Raw genomic sequence first — 25,503 nt, 5'->3', positions numbered from 1 at the left:
GCAACTAAACATATTAAACATGGCATAATGTAATTAACAAAGAGAAGAGTTTAGGGACGCAAATCTGGTTATGGAGTGTAAATTCCCTCTTCTCCTTGGTGATTGCATTGAGGCTTTGATCTTTGTGATTCCACAGGCTTACTCTTGAACTGGTTTCTGCCCATCGTTGATTTTCCTTTGTGCTACTTCTTGAACTGGGCAGCAGGATGGTTCTTTTGGTTTCCCCCGAAGGTCTGAGTTTCCTCCTGTTATCTGTTTCTTTGTTCAATCTTTGCAGGAGTGGTCCCTTCTCTGGAAGTGTAACAACCGTTGAAGATGACTACTCGAGAGCAACGCTAGGTAAGCAATCAGGAATAGATTCCAGGCAGTTGGCTCCAGATCGGTAGACTGACTCCAAGTGCCGGGTGATTGCTTCTTTTACTTTGCCATGCAAGTAAGAACAAGGACAAAGAAAAAGACAGGGAAAGAGCATGATATGAGATATTTTTGCTTTTGACCTTGATGATATGAGATACCTTTGCTTTGAAGAAGCGATGAATGAATCAGCACATGCTTCAATCCGCCGTTTCCTCCTGGGTCATATGTACTCCAGGCATCTGGTATCATCTTTGGGGAAGAAGAAAGAATTGAGTATTTCGAAAGGCTTTGCTGGGAGTGCGCCCTCAGAGGTGAGAGAGAGTTGGGCATTTTCTTCAGGTTTGCCCTGCCATAAAAGACGAAGGTCGACATATATAGAGATAATATCAAGTGGTGGTACCTTTTACCCTTGTCGACAAACGTTTTGATCCCGCAAATCCGGCTTTTTGAAATAGTGGCGCCTCTTCGATCTTTGAATACGCCTCTTCGATTTCTGAGCAGGCGCCCCTTCGATTTCTGAACGACGCCCCTTCGCTTTCTGAACGACACGTGGTAGTGCAGATGCGGCTCCTTTTGACAAAGCTGCACACGTCTTCTGAAAAGCAGAGAAAGCGTCGCCGAACTTTGCGCTTTGTCGGCTAAAGATGTGTAGTTGCGATGATGGCCTCCACGTGTTTTCAGCTTTGTCAGAAATCTTTTGACAAAGTTGAACGCGTCTTCTGAAAAGCAGAGAACGCGTCGCCTAAATTACGCCGAAAATTCCGGCTTTTCGAATTGGTGGACGCGTGATAGGAGCATATTCATGCGACTTAAATGGCTTGTTCTCGTGCATTTACGTTATGTTTCTTTAGTTATTTTAGTACTTTAAGCTATTTTCGTGTGTTTGTAGGTTCTAAGGGCAAAGTATGCAAAAGGATGCCTTTTGGAGCCTTTTGGAGCAAATTAGAGATTGGAATGGATATCATATGCTTGGAGCCAAGAGGATGGACGAAATTGAAGGATTCCTAATCCATTGCAGCCACATGCACATTCAATCATTCACACCAAAACCTTGCACATGCTTTCCCATTTCATTATTCATTCACCTTGCAGCCACTCCACATGCATTTCTAGCTTTTCCTTTGCATTCCCCCTTTAATCAACACATGCATCCACTCACCAAGAAATCATTCATTCCACATGCACCCAAAACACCACCAGAAATCATCATTGCCGTGGGTACCTATCCCATTTCAGATTGTCATTCCACTTCATTGCACATGCATCTTCATAATTCAACACATGCATTCATTATTTATTTACTTTGCATCCTTTAATTTAATCACATGCACATTCAAACAAACACAATCATTCCAGCCATACCTTGCATTTTCAGATTGTTCCTCCATCATTGCACCACAATGCAGCCACATGCACTTGTTCCTCTAACATTTCAGCCACTTGCACTCCCATTCTCTCCCAAAACCGTGCACATACCTTCTCCTTGCATTTCCAGCCATTCCACATGCTATTTCAGCCACATGCACTCATAATCATTCAACCAACATGTGCACATGCAACCTAGCTGTCATGTTCCCCCCATTTCACCTATAAATACTCATTCATTCACACTCATTCATACACAATCCATTCACCACAGAAATAAGGCCTTTGTGCCAGAAATTCACCCATTCCACAAACACTTCCATTCCATTGTACATACCACCAACACTTCCCCCTTTGTGCCGTGAGTTCCCTTGTAATCCAAACACCATTTTTCCATTTCCCTATTAATCCAAACACCACTCCCCAAACCATTCACACCATCAAACTATCCTTAGACCTTGTGCTACAACAACGAGGAAGAGAAGAGTGCCTAAACGTTCATACAATTCAAGTTTGAGTTGTTGGAATGTTTAGGTGTTTCTTTGATTTCAATGTTTAAATTCAATTCTCTTTGTTTGTACGTATGAGGAATGGAAGAGAAGAGTGCCTAAACGTTCATACAATTCAAGTTTGAGTTGTTGGAATGTTTAGGTATTTCTCTCTGTGTCCAATAAGGTCTTACTGGTGAAGTAGACCGGCTTCTCCTGTCCCCCATCCCAGCGGAATAGGACAGAGCTAATTGAGGACTCTGTTGCTGCTAGGTACAGACCTAGGACCTCGTGGGGGACCGGCGTGGATATGATAGGAGGCTTACCGGGATCTTTTTTGAGGGGTTGAAAGGCTTCTTCGCAGTCAGACGTCCACTCAAATGTGGTATTCTTCTTCAGGAGCTGAAAAAGAGGTCGACACTTGTCTGATGATCTGGATAAAATAAACCCCCTTTAGCTAGGGGGTGATTCGAAATATATGTTTATGCTTGCATTTTGATTTGATTAATTCTAATTGCGTTTCATAAGTTGTGATTCAATTTGTTTAACCGTTTGATTGATAACTTATTTATGTATGTTTATTGAGAGTGCACGCTTAATTTTCATGCATGAATATGACACTAGAATATAAGTGAGTTTCACCTAATAGTTACGAACTTATATTCACAAGTAGTGGAGGTTGCTTATAAACAATCGCGTTAAACGAATTCTTGGCATAAGTTTCATGCGTATTCCATAGTAACGAATGCCTCGTCAACACTTATAATTTTCATAGAGCGTAATGATTCTTGCTTGTATCTCTATTATGCAATCATGTAGGGGACTTGTGGGGAATGTTTTGAATTGTTGTATGCGCTAACCCATCCAATTCAATAACGTTAGGAGGATTTGAAGGTTAATTAGTGCATCACGGTTAACTTGGGGTGTTGAGAATTAATGGTTTATTGAAATGCAATTGGAAATCATTTTATTATGCAAGTGTAACATGTGTGGAGAAGAACCTTCTAGCTAGCATTCATCCATTCATTTCATCACATTCATATATACTATCTGTTTTAATTCGAATCTGTACATTTTAGTTTAATTTCATCCAAAACCAATCCCCCTTTACTTTAATGTCCAATTTAGTTAGAAATACATTTAGTTTGTGTTTATGAGTGTTTTGATTCATTTTATTTCCCAATTTCGTCCAAATTCACCAAAGTGCTCAAAACTGCCCAGAAAGTGATTTTAAGGCAGTTTTGAGTGTTTTGGGTGATGTTTGAGTCTTTTGGTTTGTTTTAATGTTTTAAGTGTTTAGTTTTACATTCTTTGAGTTAGAAAGTGTTTTCGTTTGTGTTCATGAGTGTTTTGATTCATTTTGTTTCCCAATTTCGTCCAAATTCACCAAAGTGCTCAAAACTGCCCAGAAAGTGATTTTAAGGCAGTTTTGAGTGTTTTGGGTGATGTTTGAGTCTTTTGGTTTGTTTTAGTGTTTTAAAGTTTAGTTTTGCATTCTTTGAGTCTAGTATAGTGTTTTATATAGTGTTTTTACGTTTGAATCAAACCATAATCTTAAATTCGTCCAACATTGGGTTTAAGGTCAGAAACTGCCTAGTTAGTGTTTTTAGGCAGTTTTGAGTCTTTTGAACTTGTTTTGAGTCCTTTGAGTCTAGTATAGTGTTTCATTTTGTTTTTACGTTTTTGAGTCAAATCCAAGTGATTAACAATCCCTCCTAATCCCCGGTCCAGAACGATCCCTACTTATACATATACTACAATTTGACGAAAAGAGGGTTTAATTTATGCGCGTATAAATCTCGCATCAACGCGTCGCCTTGGCTTCTTATAGAGCTATCGATCACCACAACAAACACACTCTGAAGAATTCCCATTCTTGAAAATCGACTCCGGCCCTTTGAGAATTAACTCCATCCACCCCATCTCTTTGAACACTTTTGAAAAATGGCAAACCCATCGAACCTTAGCTTAGAATTGAGTCTCAGCAGTGATACGGCCGCGCCGCGTCAAGGTAACGTATGGCGCCCTTCTTTCTTATCTTCTAACGGTCATCTCACAGGTGAAGACTCCGTGATGCAGGACGCCACAACAGCTACAATAGTAGCTTGGAACCTCCTCACTCCAAAAGATAGTAGGCTGCTGTCAGGACGGTCCGATGAGTTGGCCGTTCAAGAGTCCCTCGCACTTAGTGTTCAGTGTGCGAGTTCTGTGTCAAACATGGGCCAACGCCTGCTTGCCCGCTCCCGTCAGGTGGAATCATTGATGGCAGAGGTGGAAAGTCTTAAACAGGAGATCAAACTGCTTAAGCATGAGAATAGAAGTTTGCACGTGCTTGCCAACAACTATTCGACGGGCATGAAGAGGAAGCTTGATGAACTGCAAGAGTCTGAAGGTCGGATTCAAAGTGACCGTCAAAGGTTTTCGTCTTTCCTCCAGAGGCACCTTTTTCCTGGATCATCCAGCGTTTGGCCAAGTATTGAGGCCTCGAATGCTCTATCTTCGATGCCTCTATCTCCGATGCCTTCCGCTCCTATGTCTTCTGCCCCGATGCCTTCCGTCTCGATGCCTTCCGCTTCAAGAGTTTTGCCACGTAGTGGGTCTTTAAGTAAACAACCTTTGTGAAGCCTCGCCACTTTTCTTATTATTATTATTATTATTTTTTTTTTTTTTTTTTTAACATAAATAAAATCAAACGGCATGGAATTGGTCCTTGAATGGAAGGTGATACTTGAAGTGAACCGGCATTGGTTTGAATTCTAATGTAGGTGCCTGATTCATAAAAAACAACAAGTTAGTATAAAATGTAATGGAATTTGAAAAAAATGACTTACTTGTTTTGTCTGACAAGAACTCAATGACAAACACCACTCCTTTGAAAGTTTCAGGGATATTGGACTTGGCCAGATTGCATGTGATGGTTATGACTTGTCCAATGTCATCAAATTCAACTTCTTTGGGCATTGTTGTCTCAAGTATATCCCCTTTGATGAATTCATGAAATTCCCTACTTTGCACCTTTGGAAGGTCTTCCAAGATGTCTTTTTCACTTTCTTCTTCCTTGGAATTCATGAACCTGCAAGGAATAGGGATATTAGGTGGAATGGGGTTAGAACTAATTGGAACAACCTTACTTGAATTAGATGGCGTAGGAGCAATAAGTGCTTCCGGCAAAGGTGCTTCAAATCCTCCCTTCGGATTTACAATGGTTGAACTAGGGAGTTTGCCTTGGTCGCAAAATTGTCCTACGAACTCCGCTATCTGCCCAATTTGCTTTTCCAAGTGATCCAACCTTTTGTCTTCTTGTCGAGCCTCATTGTCTTGATTTTGTGAGCCCTGCACCAAACAAATTAATTCGTTAAGCTTTTGATTATAATCTATTGACGAACTTAAATTTGGTTGGGCATATTGAATATGAGGTTGTGGTGGCTGCCAATATCCTCCTTGTTGAGCATTTTGAGGTTCCCACCACATAGAGTTTGAATGATCACTCCAATCCGAATTGTAAGTATTGGAAAACACGTTATTCCTTGATTGAAGATTAGATATATCAACTCTTTGCATTTGGGACCTTTCCATGAGCTGTGACAAAAGAGAAGCGTTATCAAGTGCCATGTTGTTCTTAACAAACAAAACACAAATAAAAACTAAATCTAAAAGACAATACAGAAACAAACAATCCAAGGGATTAGCAAATTTTCTAATCCACGGCAACGGCGCCAAAATTTGATGCGAGATTTATACGCACACAAATTAAACCCTCTTTTTGTCGATTTGTAGTATAAGTATAAGTAGGGATCGTTCTGGACCGGGGATTATGAGGGATTGCAAATCTCTTGGAAACTGACTCAAAAACGTAAAATAAAGTTTAAAACACTAAACTAGACTCAAAGAATGCAAAATTAAAGTTTAAAACACTAAGACAAACCAAAAACTCAAAATGCTTTAAAAACACAAACTAAATTGAATTCTAACTAAAATGAACATTAAAGCAAAAGGGGGATTGAGGTTTTTACGAAAATTGAAATAACGAAACAAGTTAATAAACTAGACAGAATGTAAATATGAAATTTATGGATGAATGCTAGCTAAGGGGTTCATCTCCATACATGTTACACTTGCATACAAGATTGATTCTCAGTTGGTCTTTCGATAAATTATGAAACTCAATGCTCCAAGTTAATTAGGTTCGCTTAAATTAACTTTCAGATTTCCCTAGATTCGTTGGATTGAATGGAATACGCATTACAACCAAATTATTCTTAATCAAAGTCCCTAACTATGGAATACGCATGATAGAGACATTCAACAAAGATCATTAAGTTCAACGAAAATCATAAACATTGACGAGGCATTCGTTACTATGGAATACGCATGAAACTTATGCCAAGAATTCGTTTAACGCGATTGTTTATAAGCAACCTCCACTACTTGTGAATATAAGTTCATAACGATTAGGTGAAATTCACTTATATTCTAGCGTCATATTTATGCATGAAAATTAAGTGTGCACTCTCAATAAACATACATAAATAGGTTATCAATAAAACAGTTAAACAAATTGAATTCACAACTTATGAAACGTAATTAGAAGTAATCAAATCAAAATGCAAGCATAAACATATATTTCGAATCACCCCCTAGCTAAAGGGGGGTTTAGTACCTCATACAAAACAAAGAGAATTGAAATTAAACATTGAAATCAAAGAAACGCCTAAACATTCCAACAACTCAAACTTGAATTGTATGAACGTTTAGGCTCTCTTCTCTTCCTCTTTATTGTAGCATAAGGTCTAGGGATAATTGGTTTGGGGGATGGAAGTGTGGAATGGAAGAGGAGTGGTGGAGAAGTGGAAGGGGAATGGAAAAATGGTGTTTGGATTATAAGGGGAGAGATGGGAAGCTCACGGCTAGGGAAGGTTAAATGTGTTTGTAATGTGTTGTGTATGAAATGAGATGTTCCTGAATGAATGAATGCAAGGGTATTTATAGGAGTAGTGGAGGGAACATATGGCTATGTCATTTGTAGGTGAAGTAGGTGGATGTTGTAGGTGAAGTAGGTGGATGTTGTAGGTGAAGTGGATGTTGTAGGTGAAGTAGGTGGATGTTGTAGGTGAAGTGGGTGGATGTTGTAGGTGAAGTAGGTGGATGTTGTAGGTGAAGTGGGTGGATGTTGTAGGTGAAGTAGGTGGATGTTGTAGGTGAAGTGGATGTTCTAGGTGAAGTAGGTGGATGTTATGTTAAGTGATAAGTGATAAGTGATATGATATGTGGTTATGATATGATAAGTGGTTAAGTGGTGATGATAAGTGATAAGTGATTAAGTGATATGATATGTGGTGATGATAAGTGATAAGTGCATGTGGGTTAACTAATGAAGGAAATGCATGTTCAATGACAATGTGTTAGAATGGATGTGTGTTATGCATGGCATGATTGGGATTAGGAAAGGTTTAAATGTCCTAAAACTAAAGAGAACAAGGTTCCAACACTTTGGCTCCAATTAGGTCTTCAATTTCGTCCAACACTTTGGCTTCAAGCATAAGCTATCCGTCCTTAGCCCAAAAGTGCTCCAAAAGTCTCCAAAATGCATCTTTTTGCTCCTTTAGCCCTTTGGACCTACAAACACACGAAAATAGCTTAAAGTACTAAAATAACTAAAGAAACATAACGTAAATGTACGAGAACAAGCTATTTAAGTCGCATGAATATGCTCCTATCAGTAGGGTGTGTAGTCAGAAAATCTGTGTGAAAATAGAGTGCATTCTAGTAAGGAATTGAGGAAATTCTCTAAGGCATGTTACTACATTCGAAATGTGTTTTAAATGTTTAATTGTGAACTAGTATGTGGTGACTATGATTAAGAATGTACTTAAGTGTAAAGATGGCTAAAATCTGTGGGAATAATGATTTTTAACTTGTCATGTGCATTGGAAATCCGTGAGACGATTGTTGGAAGCTGTAGGTTGTGTTTTGTTCGTTTTGTCTAGTTTCGTGTTCTTTTGTTGTTTTGTTTTGCTCGAGGACTAGCAAAAAATAAGTGTGGGGGTATTTGATAGGAGCATATTCATGCGACTTAAATGGCTTGTTCTCGTGCATTTACGTTATGTTTCTTTAGCTATTTTAGTACTTTAAGCTATTTTCGTGTGTTTGTAGGTCCAAAGGGCTAAAGGAGCAAAAAGATGCATTTTGGAGACTTTTGGAGCACTTTTGGGCTAAGGATGGATAGCTTATGCTTGGAGCCAAAGTGTTGGACGAAATTGAAGACCTAATTGAAGACCAAAGTGTTGGAACCTTGTTCCCTTTAGTTTTAGGACATTTAAACCTTTCCTAATCCCATTCATCAACACATGCATCCACATGCATTCACCCTTTAAACCATTAAATCCACATGCTTTCCTATTCAATTAAATCAGCCACATGCATTCATCATCATAACCTAGCTGTCATTCCACTTCATTGCACATGCATCTTCAAATAAATCAGCCATTCCACATGCATATTCAACCTAGCTGTCATTGCACATGCATTCACTCTTTAATTCACATGCATTTACTCTTTAATTCACATGCAAAACATCCCATTCCATCTCCCATTTCAGATTGCATTCCATAATCATTCACTCACCTTTAATCCACATGCATCTTCCATAAATCAAATCAGCCACATTCACCACCACATTCACTCACCACAAACATTCCACATGCATTCATCAACATATCTAGTTGTCACTCACATGCATTTCCTTCATCATTTCCAACCCACATGTCCCTTTAATCATTCAAACATACACCCATTCACCACCAGAAATCATCCTTGCCATGAGTTCCCATCAGATTTCCATCATATTCACATGCATTCCATCCTTTAAAACATTGCACATGCACTCCCTTTAATTAATTAAGCCACATGCACTCCCATCCATTTCATCATTGCAGCCAACACATGCTTTCACATGCATTTTCAGATTGTCCCCTTGCACATGCAGCCACTTATTCAAAGCACATGCATTTCCACCCTTTAGCCACATGCATCTCCCATCACCATTCCAGATTTCCACCACCCTCCTAGCTGTCATGTTCCCCCCATTTCACCTATAAATAACCCTTCATTGCAGCCACAAAGGGGGGGATCCATTCACCAAAGAAATAAGGCCTTTGTGCCAGAAATTCACCCATTCCAAACACTCTTCCATAAACTCATCCATTGCAGAAATGTAGACCATCAAACCACCTTTGTGCCGTGAGTCTCCCCTACAAATCCAAACACCATCCTTCCATTCCTCCACCACTACCCAAACCATTCACACCATCAAACTCACCTTAGACCTTGTGCCACAACGAAGAGGAAGAGAAGAGTGCCTAAACGTTCATACAATTCAAGTTTGAGTTGTTGGAATGTTTAGGTGTTTCTTTGATTTCAATGTTTAATTTCAATGCTCTTTGTTTTGTACGAATGAGGAATGGATGATAAGAGGGCCTAAACGTTCATACAATTCAAGTTTGAGTTGTTGGAATGTTTAGGTGTTTCTTTGATTCTCTTTGTTTTGTACCATGAGGAACTAAACCCCCCTTGGTTAGGGGGTGATTCGAATATATGTTTATGCTTGCATTTTGATTTGAATACTTCTAATTGCGTTTCATAAGTTGTGGATTCAATTTGTTTAACCGTTTGATTGATAACTTATTTATGTATGTTTATTGAGAATGCGCGCTTAATTTTCATGCATGAATATGACGCTAGAATATAAGTAAGTTTCACCTAATCGTTATGAACGTATATTCACAAGTAGTGGAGGTTGCTTATAAACAATCGCGTTAAACAAATTCTTGGCATAAGTTTCATGCAATCCATAGTAACGAATGCCTCGTCAACACTTATAATTTTCATAGAGCGTAATGATTCTTGCTTGTATCTCTTCTATGCATTCATGTTGAGGACTTGTGGGGAATGTTTTGAATTGTTGTATGCGCTAACCCATCCAATTCAATAACGTTAGGAAGATTTGAAGGTTAATTAGTGCATCACGGTTAACCCGGGGTGTTGAGTTTCATGGTTTATTGAAATGCAATTGGAAATAATTTTATTATGCAAGTGTAACATATGTGAAGATGAACCCCTTAGCTAGCATTCATTCATTTCAATTCCATTCAATTCTATCACACATTCACATTTACATTTTGCTTTAATTTACAATCTGTGCAATTTAATTTAATTTCGTATAAACCTCAATCCCCCTTTACTTTATTGTCCAATTTAGTTAGAAAGTGTCTTAGTTTATGTTTCTAAGTGTTTTGATTCAATTTATTTCCCAATTTCGTCCAAATTCACCAAAGTGCTCAAAACTGCCCAGAAAGTGATTTTAAGGCAGTTTTGAGTGTTTTGGGTGATTCGAAACTAAACCCCCTTTAGCTAGGGGGTGATTCGAAATATATGTTTATGCTTGCATTTTGATTTGATTAATTCTAATTGCGTTTCATAAGTTGTGGTTCAATTTGTTTAACCGTTTGATTGATAACTTATTTATGAATGTTTATTAAGAATGCGCGCTTAATTTTCATGCATCAATATGACGCTAGAATATAAGTGAGTTTCACCTAATAGTTACGAACTTATATTCACAAGTAGTGGAGGTTGCTTATAAACAATCGCGTTAAATAAATTCTTGGCATAAGTTTCATGCGTAGTCCATAGTAACGAATGCCTCGTCAACACTTAAAGTTTTCATGATGCTTAATGATCTTTGATTGTATCTTTATTGTGCTTTTCACGTAAAGGACTTTTGGAGAATGTTGTGAATTGCGTTGCGCTAACCCATCCAATTCATTAACTTAAGGAAAACTTGACGGTTAATTTAAGCGGACCTAATTGACCCGGGGCGTTGAGAATTAATGATTTGTTGAAATGCAATTGGAAATCGTTTTATTATGCAAGTATAACATATGTGGAGATGAACCCCGTAGCTAACTTTCCATCTATTTGTTCTTTCTTTTCTTGTTTCTGTTTTCATGTTTAATTTAACTTGTTATTCAATTATGTTAAACATGTGAAACTAATTTCTTTTTAGTTAGAGGCGAATTTGAAGCCATGGACATATGTTGGTTATGATTTGATTTACTCCAGTTATGAATTCATGAACTTTAGATGTGGGTTACTTTTCTGTTTTGATTAAGAACTTGTTTATATATGTGGGTTGAGGGTCGACACTTAATTTGCATGCCTAAGACTTGATGCTAGGATATAAGGGAATTTCACCTAATCGTTATGAACTTATATTCATGAGTAGTAAAAATCGCTAGTCACGATTGTGTTTAGTAAACCCTAGGCTGGATTAACATGCGTATTCCATAGTTATGAATGCCTAGTCAATGTTTATGATTTCCGTTGAACTTAATGATCTTTGTTGAATGTCTCTATCATGCGTATTCCATGTGAGAGACTTTGATTAGGAATAATTTGGTTGTAATGCGTATCCCATTCAATCCAATGAATCTAGGGAAATCTGAAGGTTAATTTAAGCGGACCTAATTAACTTGGAGCATTGTCATTCATCGTTTGTTGAAGTCATAACTGGGAGTCAAATTATATGCTTATGTTCATGTGTGGATAAGGAACCCTCTAACTAGTTTTTCTTCATTCTATTCCATCAATTTCGTTTGTACAATCTGTTTTGTTTCCAAGTTTCTATTTTAGTTTAATTTCGTCCAAAACCAATCCCCCATTTATTTTAAAGTGTTAGATTAGTTAGAAATACATTTATTTTGTGTTTTTACGTTTTTTTTGAGTCAAATCCAAGTGATTAACAATCCCTCCTAATCCCCGGTCCAGAACGATCCCTACTTGCACATATACTACAATTTGACAAAAAGAGGGTTTAATTTGTGTGCGTATAAATCACGCATCACAAACTCACCTTAGACCTTGTGCCACAACGAAGAGGAAGAGAAGAGTGCCTAAACGTTCATACAATTCAAGTTTGAGTTGTTGGAATGTTTAGGTGTTTCTTTGATTTCAATGTTTAATTTCAATGCTCTTTGTTTTGTACGAATGAGGAATGGATGATAAGAGGGCCTAAACGTTCATACAATTCAAGTTTGAGTTGTTGGAATGTTTAGGTGTTTCTTTGATTCTCTTTGTTTTGTACCATGAGGAACTAAACCCCCCTTGGTTAGGGGGTGATTCGAATATATGTTTATGCTTGCATTTTGATTTGAATACTTCTAATTGCGTTTCATAAGTTGTGGATTCAATTTGTTTAACCGTTTGATTGATAACTTATTTATGTATGTTTATTGAGAATGCGCGCTTAATTTTCATGCATGAATATGACGCTAGAATATAAGTAAGTTTCACCTAATCGTTATGAACGTATATTCACAAGTAGTGGAGGTTGCTTATAAACAATCGCGTTAAACAAATTCTTGGCATAAGTTTCATGCAATCCATAGTAACGAATGCCTCGTCAACACTTATAATTTTCATAGAGCGTAATGATTCTTGCTTGTATCTCTTCTATGCATTCATGTTGAGGACTTGTGGGGAATGTTTTGAATTGTTGTATGCGCTAACCCATCCAATTCAATAACGTTAGGAAGATTTGAAGGTTAATTAGTGCATCACGGTTAACCCGGGGTGTTGAGTTTCATGGTTTATTGAAATGCAATTGGAAATAATTTTATTATGCAAGTGTAACATATGTGAAGATGAACCCCTTAGCTAGCATTCATTCATTTCAATTCCATTCAATTCTATCACACATTCACATTTACATTTTGCTTTAATTTACAATCTGTGCAATTTAATTTAATTTCGTATAAACCTCAATCCCCCTTTACTTTATTGTCCAATTTAGTTAGAAAGTGTCTTAGTTTATGTTTCTAAGTGTTTTGATTCAATTTATTTCCCAATTTCGTCCAAATTCACCAAAGTGCTCAAAACTGCCCAGAAAGTGATTTTAAGGCAGTTTTGAGTGTTTTGGGTGATGTTTGAGTCTTTTGGTTTGTTTTAATGTTTTAAGTGTTTAGTTTTACATTCTTTGAGTTAGTTTAGTGTTTTATATTGTGTTTTTACGTTCTTGAGTCAAGTTATTACATAAATTCGTCCAAATTTGTGTTTGTGCTCAAATCTGCCCAGAAAGTGGTTTTTAGGCAGATTTGAGTGTGTTTGTGTTGTTTTGAGTCTTTTGGTTTGTCTTAGTGTTTTAAAGCTTAGTTTTGCATTCTTTGAGTCTAAGTTAGTATTTCATATTGTTATTTTACGTTTTTGAGTCAAATCCAAGTGATTAACAATCCCTCCTAATCCCCGGTCCAGAACGATCCCTACTTATACATATACTACAATTTGACAAAAAGAGGGTTTAATTTGTGTGGTTTAAATCTCGCATCACATGTATGGAGATGAACCCCTTAGCTAGCCTTCATTCCATTCATTCTATCGCATTCACATTTACATTTTGCTTTAATTTACAATCTGTACATTTTAGTTTAATTTCGTCAAAACTCAATCCCCCATTTATTTTAAAGTGTTAGATTAGTTAGAAATACATTTATTTTGTGTTTGTAAGTGTTTTGTTTCATTTTGTTTCCCAAATTCGTCCAAAGTACTCAAGGTGCTCAAAACTGCCCAGAAAGTGTTTTTAAGGCAGTTTCGAGTGCTTTGGGTACTGTTTGAGTCTTTTGGTTTGTTTTAGTGTTTTAAAAGTTTAGTTTTACATTCTTTGAGTCTAGTTTAGTGTTTTATATTACGTTTTTACGTTTTTGAGTCAAATCCAAGTGATTAACAATCCCTCCTAATCCCCGGTCCAGAACGATCCCTACTTATACATATACTACAATTTGACGAAAAGAGGGTTTAATTTGTGTGCGTATAAATCACGCATCAGACTTCACATGCAATCATAAAAGAAAAATTCATTTTTGTAACATGCTTGAAGGAAGGAACTCAAACAAACGCTACGACCCTGTGAGACTCGAGCCATTACCTTCTTTGGAGAGTTATATTCTGTGATTCTTTGTTTTCTAAAGTTGTTGCATGATCTCATTATTCCTTGCTTGGTTGCTACTTAGAATGCAATTGTATCATGATAGAACTAAATGCTAGAACTTATATCCGTTTCATTCAAAGCATGATATTGAATTGCATAACATATATTAAGATGAAGTTGTGTAGTTGCCACCATAGCCAAATAGCCTTACTTCCCATATTTCGTATTTGTTGTAAGTTTTAACCCCGTTGAGCCTCGTTTAGCCTTTATTCTTTGTTAACCCACATTATCCTTACCTAGCCTAGTTTAGGACAATCCACACCCTTATTCTTAAATGATAGTGAGCATGACTTAAATGAATTCCTTTTGAGTTACATTATGAAAGAAAATGAGTGTGGGGGAGAGAATGTTTTGTTCTTAAGTGTTTATGTATGTTTTGAGAGTCAAAAGAAAAGAAAAAAAAATTTGTGAAAAACATATGAAAAAGAAAAACAGAAAAGAAAAGAAAGAAAGGATAAAGAGCTTAGTCCCCCTTGTTGTTCAAAAGATTGAGTTTTCATTCAAAAGTGAATTCTACATTAATCCAATTGCTTTGCTCGCTATTTCTTTAAGAACCTTTGTTTTCCATATCCCTTCTTTGTTAGCCAAACACCTTTAGCCCCGTTTCAACCCTTATGCTTCTATCTTGATCGTTATGTGTTCAATAATGTGGAGTTTGGAATTGATATGTGCTTATGGTGTCACTGGTTCTCGCATCTAAGTAGTAGCATTCCATTCATGAGATCATATCTAAACATGCTTATTAACTCCAGAATTTGCTTCCTTTGAAATACATATATGTGAGTGTTCGTTTTTTATGTTCACATCAATCTTCTCACATATAACTAGTTTAGGGTGTGTAGTCAGAAAATCTGAATGAAAATTGAGGGCATAACTAGTGAGGAATTGAGGGAATTCTCTAAGGCATGTTACTACATTCAAAACATGGTTTTAAATGCTTAATTGTGAACTAGTATGTGGTGACTATGATTAAGAATGTACTTAAGTGTGAAGATGACTAAAATCTGTGGGAATGATGATTTTTAACATGTCATGTGCATTGGAAATCCCTAAGACGGTTGTTGGAAGGTTTAGGTTGTGTTTTACTTGTTTAGTGTCGTTTTGTTTATTTGTTATTATTTTGTTTTGCTCGAGGACTAGCAAAAGCTAAGTGTGGGGGAATTTGATAGGAGCATATTTAGGCGACTTACTTAGCTTGTTTTCGTGCATCTATGTTGTTAATTCATAGTTGTTTTAGTAGTTTAAGCCATTTTCGTGTGTTTTTAGGTTCATATGGCTAAGGAAGCAAAAAGATGCATTTTGGAGCATTTTGGAGCAAAATTGGGCTTGGAATGGATAGCATATGCTTGGAGCCAAAGTGTTGGACGAATTTGAAAGCCTTGTATGCACTTTGGACATAAAACAAAGGGCCTAGCCCAATCAAACAATCCTTTGAGCCATGCAAAATCTCTAGCCCAATCAACAACCCCAAAACCATCAAGAAACACCCATTGCCGTGCCTTGCACTCCCCCTTGCATTTTCAGCCATTCCACTTCATCATTACACCACCTTCTCCATCTTTATTCCACATGCATTCATCATAATTCACCCTAGCTACCACCATTCACACACACATGCACTTACTCTTTCATCATTGCACCATCAATTCAACACATGCATTCACACACCAACAACAACTCAATGCCGTGCATTCCCAATCCCTTTCTAGCATTCCACATGCATTTCCACCTTCCTACTTCATCATTTCAGCCACATATTCACCCACATGCACTTTAATCATTCAAACATGCAGCCACATATTCATTCACTTAATCATTAAGCCACACATTCACACACATGCACTCCCATTTCTCTTCCCATTCACCCTTTGCCGTGCATAACCTTGACATTTCTAACCTAATCCACAACTTTTCCTAGCTGTTTGCATGTGCATTCCCCATTCAAACTTCCAGCCTTCCCACTACATTATTGCAGCTGCATCCTCTCACCCTTTAATCATTAAGCACATGCAAAACACTCATTCATACACATTTCAGTCACAAACACTTCCATTCCATTGTACATACCACCAACACTTCCCCCTTTGTGCCGTGAGTTTCCCTTACAATCCAAACACCATCCTTCCATTTTCACCACTCCCCAAACCATTCACACCCTCAAACTATCCTTAGACCTTGTGCTACAACGAAGAGGAAGATAAGAGGGCCTAAACGTTCATACAATTCAAGTTTGAGTTGTTGGAATGTTTAGGTGTTTCTTTGATTTCAATGTTTAATTTCAATACTCTTTGTTTTGTACGAATGAGGAATGGAAGAGAAGAGGGCCTAAACGTTCATACAATTCAAGTTCGAGTTGTTGGAATGTTTAGGTGTTTCTTTGATTCTCTTTGTTTTGTACGTATGAGGAACTAAACCCTGATAGGAGCATATTCATGCGACTTAAATGGCTTGTTCTCGTGCATTTACGTTATGTTTCTTTAGTTATTTTAGTACTTTAAGCTATTTTCGTGTGTTTGTAGGTCCAAAGGGCTAAAGGAGCAAAAAGATGCATTTTGGAGACTTTTGGAGCACTTTTGGGCTAAGGACGGATAGCTTATGCTTGAAGCCAAAGTGTTGGACGAAATTGAAGACCTAATTGGAGCCAAAGTGTTGGAACCTTGTTCTCTTTAGTTTTAGGACATTTAAACCTTTCCTAATCCCAATCATGCCATGCATAACACACATCCATTCTAACACATTGTCATTGCACATGCATTTCCTTCATTAGTTAACCCACATGCACTTATCACTTATCATCACCACATATCATATCACTTAATCACTTATCACTTATCATCACCACTTAACCACTTATCATATCATAACCACATATCATATCACTTATCACTTATCACTTAACATATCATCCACCTACTTCACCTACAACATCCACCTACTTCACCTACAACATCCACTTCACCTACAACATCCACCTACTTCACCTACAACATCCATCCACTTCACCTACAACATCCACCTACTTCACCTACAACATCCACCTACTTCACCTACAAATGACATAGCCATATGTTCCCTCCACTACTCCTATAAATACCCTTGCATTCATTCATTCATGGACATCTATTTTTCACAACACAACACCCCTCAAACACTTCCATTATTCCCTAGCCGTGAGCTTCCCATCTCTCCCTTATAATCCAAACACCACTCCTCATCCATTTCCATAATTCCCCAAATCCATTCAACACAACCTCACCTTAGACCTTGTACTACAACAACGAGGAAGAGAAGAGTGCCTAAACGTTCATACAATTCAAGTTTGAGTTGTTGGAATGTTTAGGTGTTTCTTTGATTTCAATGTTTCATTTTAATTCTCTTTGTTTTGTACGTATGAGGAATGGAAGAGAAGAGTGCCTAAACGTTCATACAATTCAAGTTTGAGTTGTTGGAATGTTTAGGTGTTTCTTTGATTTCAAAGTTATGAGGAACTAAACCCCCTTTAGCTAGGGGGTGATTCGAAATAAATGTTTATGCTTGCATATGAATTGATTACCTTTCGTTGGAATTTCATAAGTTTTGATTTCAATTTGTTTAACCGTTTGATTGATAACTTATTTATGAATGTTTATTAAGAATGCGCGCTTAATTTTCATGCATAAATATGACGCTAGAATATAAGTGAATTTCACCTAATCGTTATGAACTTATATTCACAAGTAGTGGAGGTTGCTTATAAACAATCGCGTTAAACGAATTCTTGGCATAAGTTTCATGCGTATTCCATAGTAACGAATGCCTCGTCAACACTTATAGTTTTCATAATGCTTAATGATCTTTGATTGTATCTTTATTGTGCTTTTCACGTAAAGGACTTTTGGAGAATGTGGTGAATTGCGTTGCGCTAACCCATCCAATTCATTAACTTAAGGAGAACTTGACGGTTAATTTAAGCGGACCTAATTAACCCGGGGCGTTGAGTTTCATAATTTATCGAAAGACCAACTGAGAATCAATCTTGTATGCAAGTGTAACATGTATGGAGATGAACCCCTTAGCTATTCTATCATCCATTCATTCCATTTCATCAATTTCATATTTACATTCTGTTTTAATTTGTTCATTTAATTTAATTTCGTATAAACTTAAATCCCCCTTTACTTTAATGTCAAATTAGTTAGAAATTGATGCGAGATTTATACGCACACAAATTAAACCCTCTTTTCGTCAAATTGTAGTATATGTATAAGTAGGGATCGTTCTGGACCGGGGATTAGGAGGGATTGTTAATCACTTGGATTTGACTAAAAAAAAAAAACGTAAAAACACAAAATAAATGTATTTCTAACTAATCTAACACTTTAAAATAAATGGGGGATTGGTTTTGGACGAAATTAAACTAAAATAGAAACTTGGAAACAAAACAGATTGTACAAACGAAATTGATGGAATAGAATGAAGAAAAACTAGTTAGAGGGTTCCTTATCCACACATGAACATAAGCATATAATTTGACTCCCAGTTATGACTTCAACAAACGATGAATGACAATGCTCCAAGTTAATTAGGTCCGCTTAAATTAACCTTCAGATTTCCCTAGATTCATTGGATTGAATGGGATACGCATTACAACCAAATTATTCCTAATCAAAGTCTCTCACATGGAATACGCATGATAGAGACATTCAACAAAGATCATTAAGTTCAACGGAAATCATAAACATTGACTAGGCATTCATAACTATGGAATACGCATGTTAATCCAGCCTAGGGTTTACTAAACACAATCGTGACTAGCGATTTTTACTACTCATGAATATAAGTTCATAACGATTAGGTGAAATTCCCTTATATCCTAGCATCAAATCTTAGGCATGCAAATTAAGTGTCGACCCTCAACCCACATACATAAAAAAGTTCTTAATCAAAACAGAAAAGTAACCCACATCTAAAGTTCATGAATTCATAACTGGAGTAAATCAAATCATAACCAACATATGTCCATGGCTTCAAATTCGCCTCTAACTAAAAAGAAATTAGTTTCACATGTTTAACATAATTGAATAACAAGTTAAATTAAACATGAAAACAGAAACAAGAAAAGAAAGAACAAATGGATGGAAAGTTAGCTACGGGGTTCATCTCCACATATGTTATACTTGCATAATAAAACGATTTCCAATTGCATTTCAACAAATCATTAATTCTCAACGCCCCGGGTCAATTAGGTCCGCTTAAATTAACCGTCAAGTTTTCCTTAAGTTAATGAATTGGATGGGTTAGCGCAACGCAATTCACGACATTCTCCAAAAGTCCTTTACGTGAAAAGCACAATAAAGATACAATCAAAGATCATTAAGCATCATGAAAACTTTAAGTGTTGACGAGGCATTCGTTACTATGGACTACGCATGAAACTTATGCCAAGAATTTATTTAACGCGATTGTTTATAAGCAACCTCCACTACTTGTGAATATAAGTTCGTAACTATTAGGTGAAACTCACTTATATTCTAGCGTCATATTGATGCATGAAAATTAAGCGCACATTCTTAATAAACATTCATAAATAAGTTATCAATCAAACGGTTAAACAAATTGAACCACAACTTATGAAACACAATTAGAATTAATCAAATCAAAATGCAAGCATAAACATATATTTCGAATCACCCCCTAGCTAAATGGGGTTTAGTTTATTATAACTTTGAAATCAAAGAAATACCTAAACATTCCAACAACTCAAACTTGAATTGTATGAACGTTTAGGCACTCTTCTCTTCCATTCCTCATACGTACAAACAAAGAGAATTGAATTTAAACATTGAAATCAAAGAAACACCTAAACATTCCAACAACTCAAACTTGAATTGTATGAACGTTTAGGCACTCTTCTCTTCCTCGTTGTTGTAGCACAAGGTCTAAGGATAGTTTGATGGTGTGAATGGTTTGGGGAGTGGTGTTTGGATTAATAGGGAAATGGAAAAATGGTGTTTGGATTTGTAGGGGAAGGCACGGCACAAGGGTGGTTTGATGTCTACATTTCTGCAATGGATGAGTGAATGAGAATGAAATGTGTATGAATTGAGATCTCCATGAATGAATGAATGCAAGGGTATTTATAGGAGTAGTGGAGGGAACATATGGCTATGTCATTTGTAGGTGAAGTAAGTGTGTGAGGTTGGTGAAGTAAGTGGAGGTTGTAGGTGAAGTAGGTGGATGTTGTGGGTGAAGTAGGTGGATGTTGTAGGTGAAGTAGTGGATGTTGTAGGTGAAGTAGGTGGATGTTGTAGGTGAAGTAGGTGGATGTTGTAGGTGATTATGAGTGATAAGTGATAAGTTTATGATATGTTAAGTGATAAGTGAATGATTATGATAAGTGATAAATGAATGTATGATATGATAAGTGGTGAATGATATGTGGTGAATGATAAGTGGTAAGTGATATGTGATAAGTGATATGTGGTGTGTGATAAGTGATATGTGATAAGTGATTGAGTGTATGATATGATAAGTGGTGAATGATATGTGATAAGTGATATGTGATGTATGATATGTGATAGTGTGGAATGTTGGAATGTTATGCACGGCTAAGGATAAAGGAAAGGTTTAAATGTCCTAAAACTAAAGGGAACAAGGTTCCAACACTTTGGTCTTTAATTAGGTCTTCAATTTCGTCCAACACTTTGGCTTCAAGCATAAGCTATCCGTCCTTAGCCCAAAAGTGCTCCAAAAGTCTCCAAAATGCATCTTTTTGCTCCTTTAGCCCTTTGGACCTACAAACACACGAAAATAGCTTAAAGTACTAAAATAACTAAAGAAACATAACGTAAATGCACGAGAACAAGCTATTTAAGTCGCATGAATAGGCTCCTATCAAATACCCCCACACTTATCTTTTGCTAGTCCTCGAGCAAAACAAAACAAAAGAACACGAAACTAGACAAAACGAACAAAACACAACCTACACCTTCCAACAATCGTCTCACGGATTTCCAATGCACAAGACAAGTTAAAAATCATTATTCCCATAGATTTTAGTCATCTTCACACTTGAATACATTCTTAATCATAGTCACCACATACTATTTCACAATTAAGCATTTAAAACCATGTTTTGAATGTAGTAACATGCCTTAGAGAATTTGCTCAAATCCTTACAAGATATGCTCTCGTTTTTCACACAGATTTTCTGACTACACACCTAAACTAGTTATATGTGAGAAGATTGATGTAATCATAAAAACAAACACTCACATATATGTATTTCAAAGGAAGCAATTTCTGGAGTTAATAAGCATGTTTAGATATGATCTCATGAATGGAATGCTACTATTTAGACGCGAGAACCAGTGATACCATAAGCTCATACCAAGTTCAAACTCCACAAATTGAAATACACAACACTCAAGATAGAAGTCAAGGGTTGTAACGGGGCTTGGGGTATGTGGATAACAAAGAAGGGATATGGAAAACAAAGGTTTTTAAAGAAATAGTGAGCAAAGCATTTGAATCAACTTAGAATTCACTTTTGAATGAAAACTCAACTTTTGAACAAAAAGGGAGAATTTAGACAATTTACACCCAGAATTGGTGTTTTGGAACCTTTCTTCAATCACTTATTCTTTCATTTTTTTCTTTTCTCTTTTTTTTTTTTTTTTTTTTTTTTTTTTTTTTTTCTTTTGAATCTCAAAACATCAACACTTAAACATTCTCTCCCCCACACTTATTTTCTTTCATAATGTAACTCAAAAGGAATTCAATTAAGTCATGCTCACTATCTTTTAAGAACAAGGGTGGGGATTGTCCTAAACTAGGCTAGGTGAGGAAAATGTGGGTAAACAAAGAATAAAGGCTAAACAAGGCTCAACGGGGTTAAAACTTACAACATATACGAAGTATGGGAAGTAAGGCTATTTGGCTATGGTGGTGGTCACTACACAACTTCTTCTTGAATATGTGTTATGCAAATCAATAACATGCTTTGAATGAAATGGGCATGAGTTCTAGCATTTGGAACTATATGATAAAACGCCTTCTAAGTGGTAACCAAGCAAAGAATAATGAGATCATGCAACGACTTTAGAAAACAAGAAATCACAGATTATACTCTCCAACGAACGTTATAGGCTCAAGTCTCTCAGGGTTGTAGCGTTTGTTTGAGTTCCTTCCTTCAAGCATGTTACAAAAACGAATTTTTCTTTTATGATTGCATGTGAAGTCATACATTATAACCATAACCAAGCATATACCAAGAGTAAATCAAACTTTTCTCTATGTTTATAACTCTTTCTAACCGTCATGCAATTATAAACCAAATCCTTATCATTGTGTTGGAAGGTACCCTAAGACACAAACACACAAAAACGACTCTTAAAACAACTCTTTTTGGGTTTTTCAAAACAATTTTTCAAATTTTTATGGGATTTTCGAATTATAAAACAAAACACACTAAAACACTCTAAAACAACTTAAAAACACCTTAAAACAGCAAGGAACAACATTTGAAGTTATGGGTGATAAAATCCCACGAATTTGCATTAAATATACTTAGTTACCCCCCCCCCCCCCCCACACTTAAATCAAACATTGTCCTCAATGTTTTAAGCATATGGTTCACACAATACATAAGTAAACACACAAAAAACATTTAAACATACTAAACATGGCAAAATGTAATTAACAAAGAGAAGAGTTTAGGGACGCAAATCTGGTTATGGAGTGTAAATTCCCTCTTCTCCTTGGTGATTGCATTGAGGCTTTGATCTTTGTGATTCCACAGGTTTACTCTTGAACTGGTTTCCGCCCATCGTTGATTTTCCTTTGTGCTACTCTTGAACTGGGCAGCAGGATTCCTTTTAGGGTATCCCCCGAAGGTCTGAGCTTCCTCCTGTTATCTGTTTCTTTGTTCAATCTTTGCAGGAGTGGTCCCTTCTCTGGAAGTGTATCAACCGTTGAAGATGACTACTCGAGAGCAACGCTAGGTAAGCAATCAGGAATAGATTCCAGGCAGTTGGCTCCAGATCGGTAGACTGACTCCAAGTGCCGGCTGATTGCTTCTTTTACTTTGCCATGCAAGTAAGAACAAGGACAAAGAAAAAGACAGGGAAAAAGCATGATATGAGATATTTTTGCTTTTGACCTTGATGATATGAGATACCTTTGCTTTGAAGAAGCGGTGAATGAATCAGCACATGCTTCAATCCGCCGTTTCCTCCTGGGTCATATGTACTCCAGGCATCTGGTATCATCTTTGGGGAAGAAGAAAGAATTGAGTATTTCGAAAGGCTTTGCTGGGAGTGCGCCCTGATAGGAGCATATTCATGCGACTTAAATGGCTTGTTCTCGTGCATTTACGTTATGTTTCTTTAGTTATTTTAGTACTTTAAGCTATTTTCGTGTGTTTGTAGGTCCAAAGGGCTAAAGGAGCAAAAGATGCATTTTGGAGATTTTTGGAGCACTTTTGGGCTAAGGATGGATAGCTTATGCTTGGAGCCAAAGTGTTGGACGAAATTGAAGACCTAATTGGAGCCAAAGTGTTGGAACCTTGTTCTCTTTAGTTTTAGGACATTTAAACCTTTCCTAATCCCAATCATGCCATGCATAACACACATCCATTCTAACACATTGTCATTGCACATGCATTTCCTTCATTAATTAACCCACATGCTCCCATTACTTATCATAACCACATATCATATCACTTATCACTTATCACTTATCATCATCACTTTATCATATCACTTATCACTTATCATAACCACATATCATATCACTTATCACTTATCACTTATCATCATCACTTTAGCTTTAATTCACATGAACATTCACTCACCACAAACATTTCACATGCTTTCCTATTCAATTAAATCAGCCACATGCATTCATCATCATAACCTAGCTGTCATTCCACTTCATTGCACATGCATCTTCAAAGAAATCAGATTTCCATCATATTCACATGCATTCATCATCATAACCTAGCTGTCATTCCACTTCATTGCACATGCATCTTCAAAGAAATCAGATTTCCATCATATTCACATGCATTCCATCTTTTAATTTAATCACATGCACATTCACCTTGCTTTGCAGAAAATCCACTTCATAACATATGCATCTTGGCAGATTTCACATGCACTCATGCACATTCACCTTAATCATTCACATAGCTTTAATCCACATGCATTTCCACCTAGATTTCCACCTCACAACCACCAGAAATCAACCAAAAACGTGCATTCCCTTTCATTTCTGTCAAAACACATGCATTTCCACCCTTTAATCACATGCACAAACAGCCACATGCATCTCCCATCACCATTTCAGATTTCCACCAAGTTCCTAGCTGTCATGTTCCCCCCATTTCACCTATAAATACTCATTCATTCATTCTCATTCATACACAATCCATTCACCACAGAAATAAGGCCTTTGTGCCAGAAATTCACCCATTCCAAACACTCTTCCATACACTCATCCATTGCAGAAATGTAGACCATCAAACTCCCTTGTGCCATGCTCTCCCTTACAATCCAAACACCATCCTTCCATTCCTCCACCACTACCCAAACCATTCACACCATCAAACTATCCTTAGACCTTGTGCTACAACAACGAGGAAGAGAAGAGTGCCTAAACGTTCATACAATTCAAGTTTGAGTTGTTGGAATGTTTAGGTGTTTCTTTGATTTCAATGTTTAAATTCAATTCTCTTTGTTTTGTACGTATGAGGAATGGAAGAGAAGAGTGCCTAAACGTTCATACAATTCAAGTTTGAGTTGTTGGAATGTTTAGGTGTTTCTTTGATTTCAAAGTTATGAGGAAATTCGAAATATATGTTTATGCTTGCATTTTGATTTGAATACTTCTAATTGCGTTTTATAAGTTGTGGATTCAATTTGTTTAACCGTTTGATTGATAACTTATTTATGTATGTTTATTGAGAGTGCACGCTTAATTTTCATGCATGAATATGACGCTAGAATATAAGTGAGTTTCACCTAATAGTTATGAACTTATATTCACAAGTAGTGGAGGTTGCTTATAAACAATCGCGTTAAATGAATTCTTGGCATAAGTTTCATGCAATCCATAGTAACGAATGCCTCGTCAACACTTATAATTTTCATAGAGCGTAATGATTCTTGCTTGTATCTCTATTATGCAATCATGTAGGGGACTTGTGGGGAATGTTTTGAATTGTTGTATGCGCTAACCCATCCAATTCAATAACGTTAGGAATATTTGAAGGTT

The sequence above is a fragment of the Pyrus communis genome, chromosome 12 (genome assembly GCF_963583255.1).
Source record: "Pyrus communis chromosome 12, drPyrComm1.1, whole genome shotgun sequence".
In the NCBI taxonomy this organism is placed as follows: domain Eukaryota; kingdom Viridiplantae; phylum Streptophyta; class Magnoliopsida; order Rosales; family Rosaceae; genus Pyrus; species Pyrus communis.
This window is presented reverse-complemented; position numbering follows the sequence as displayed.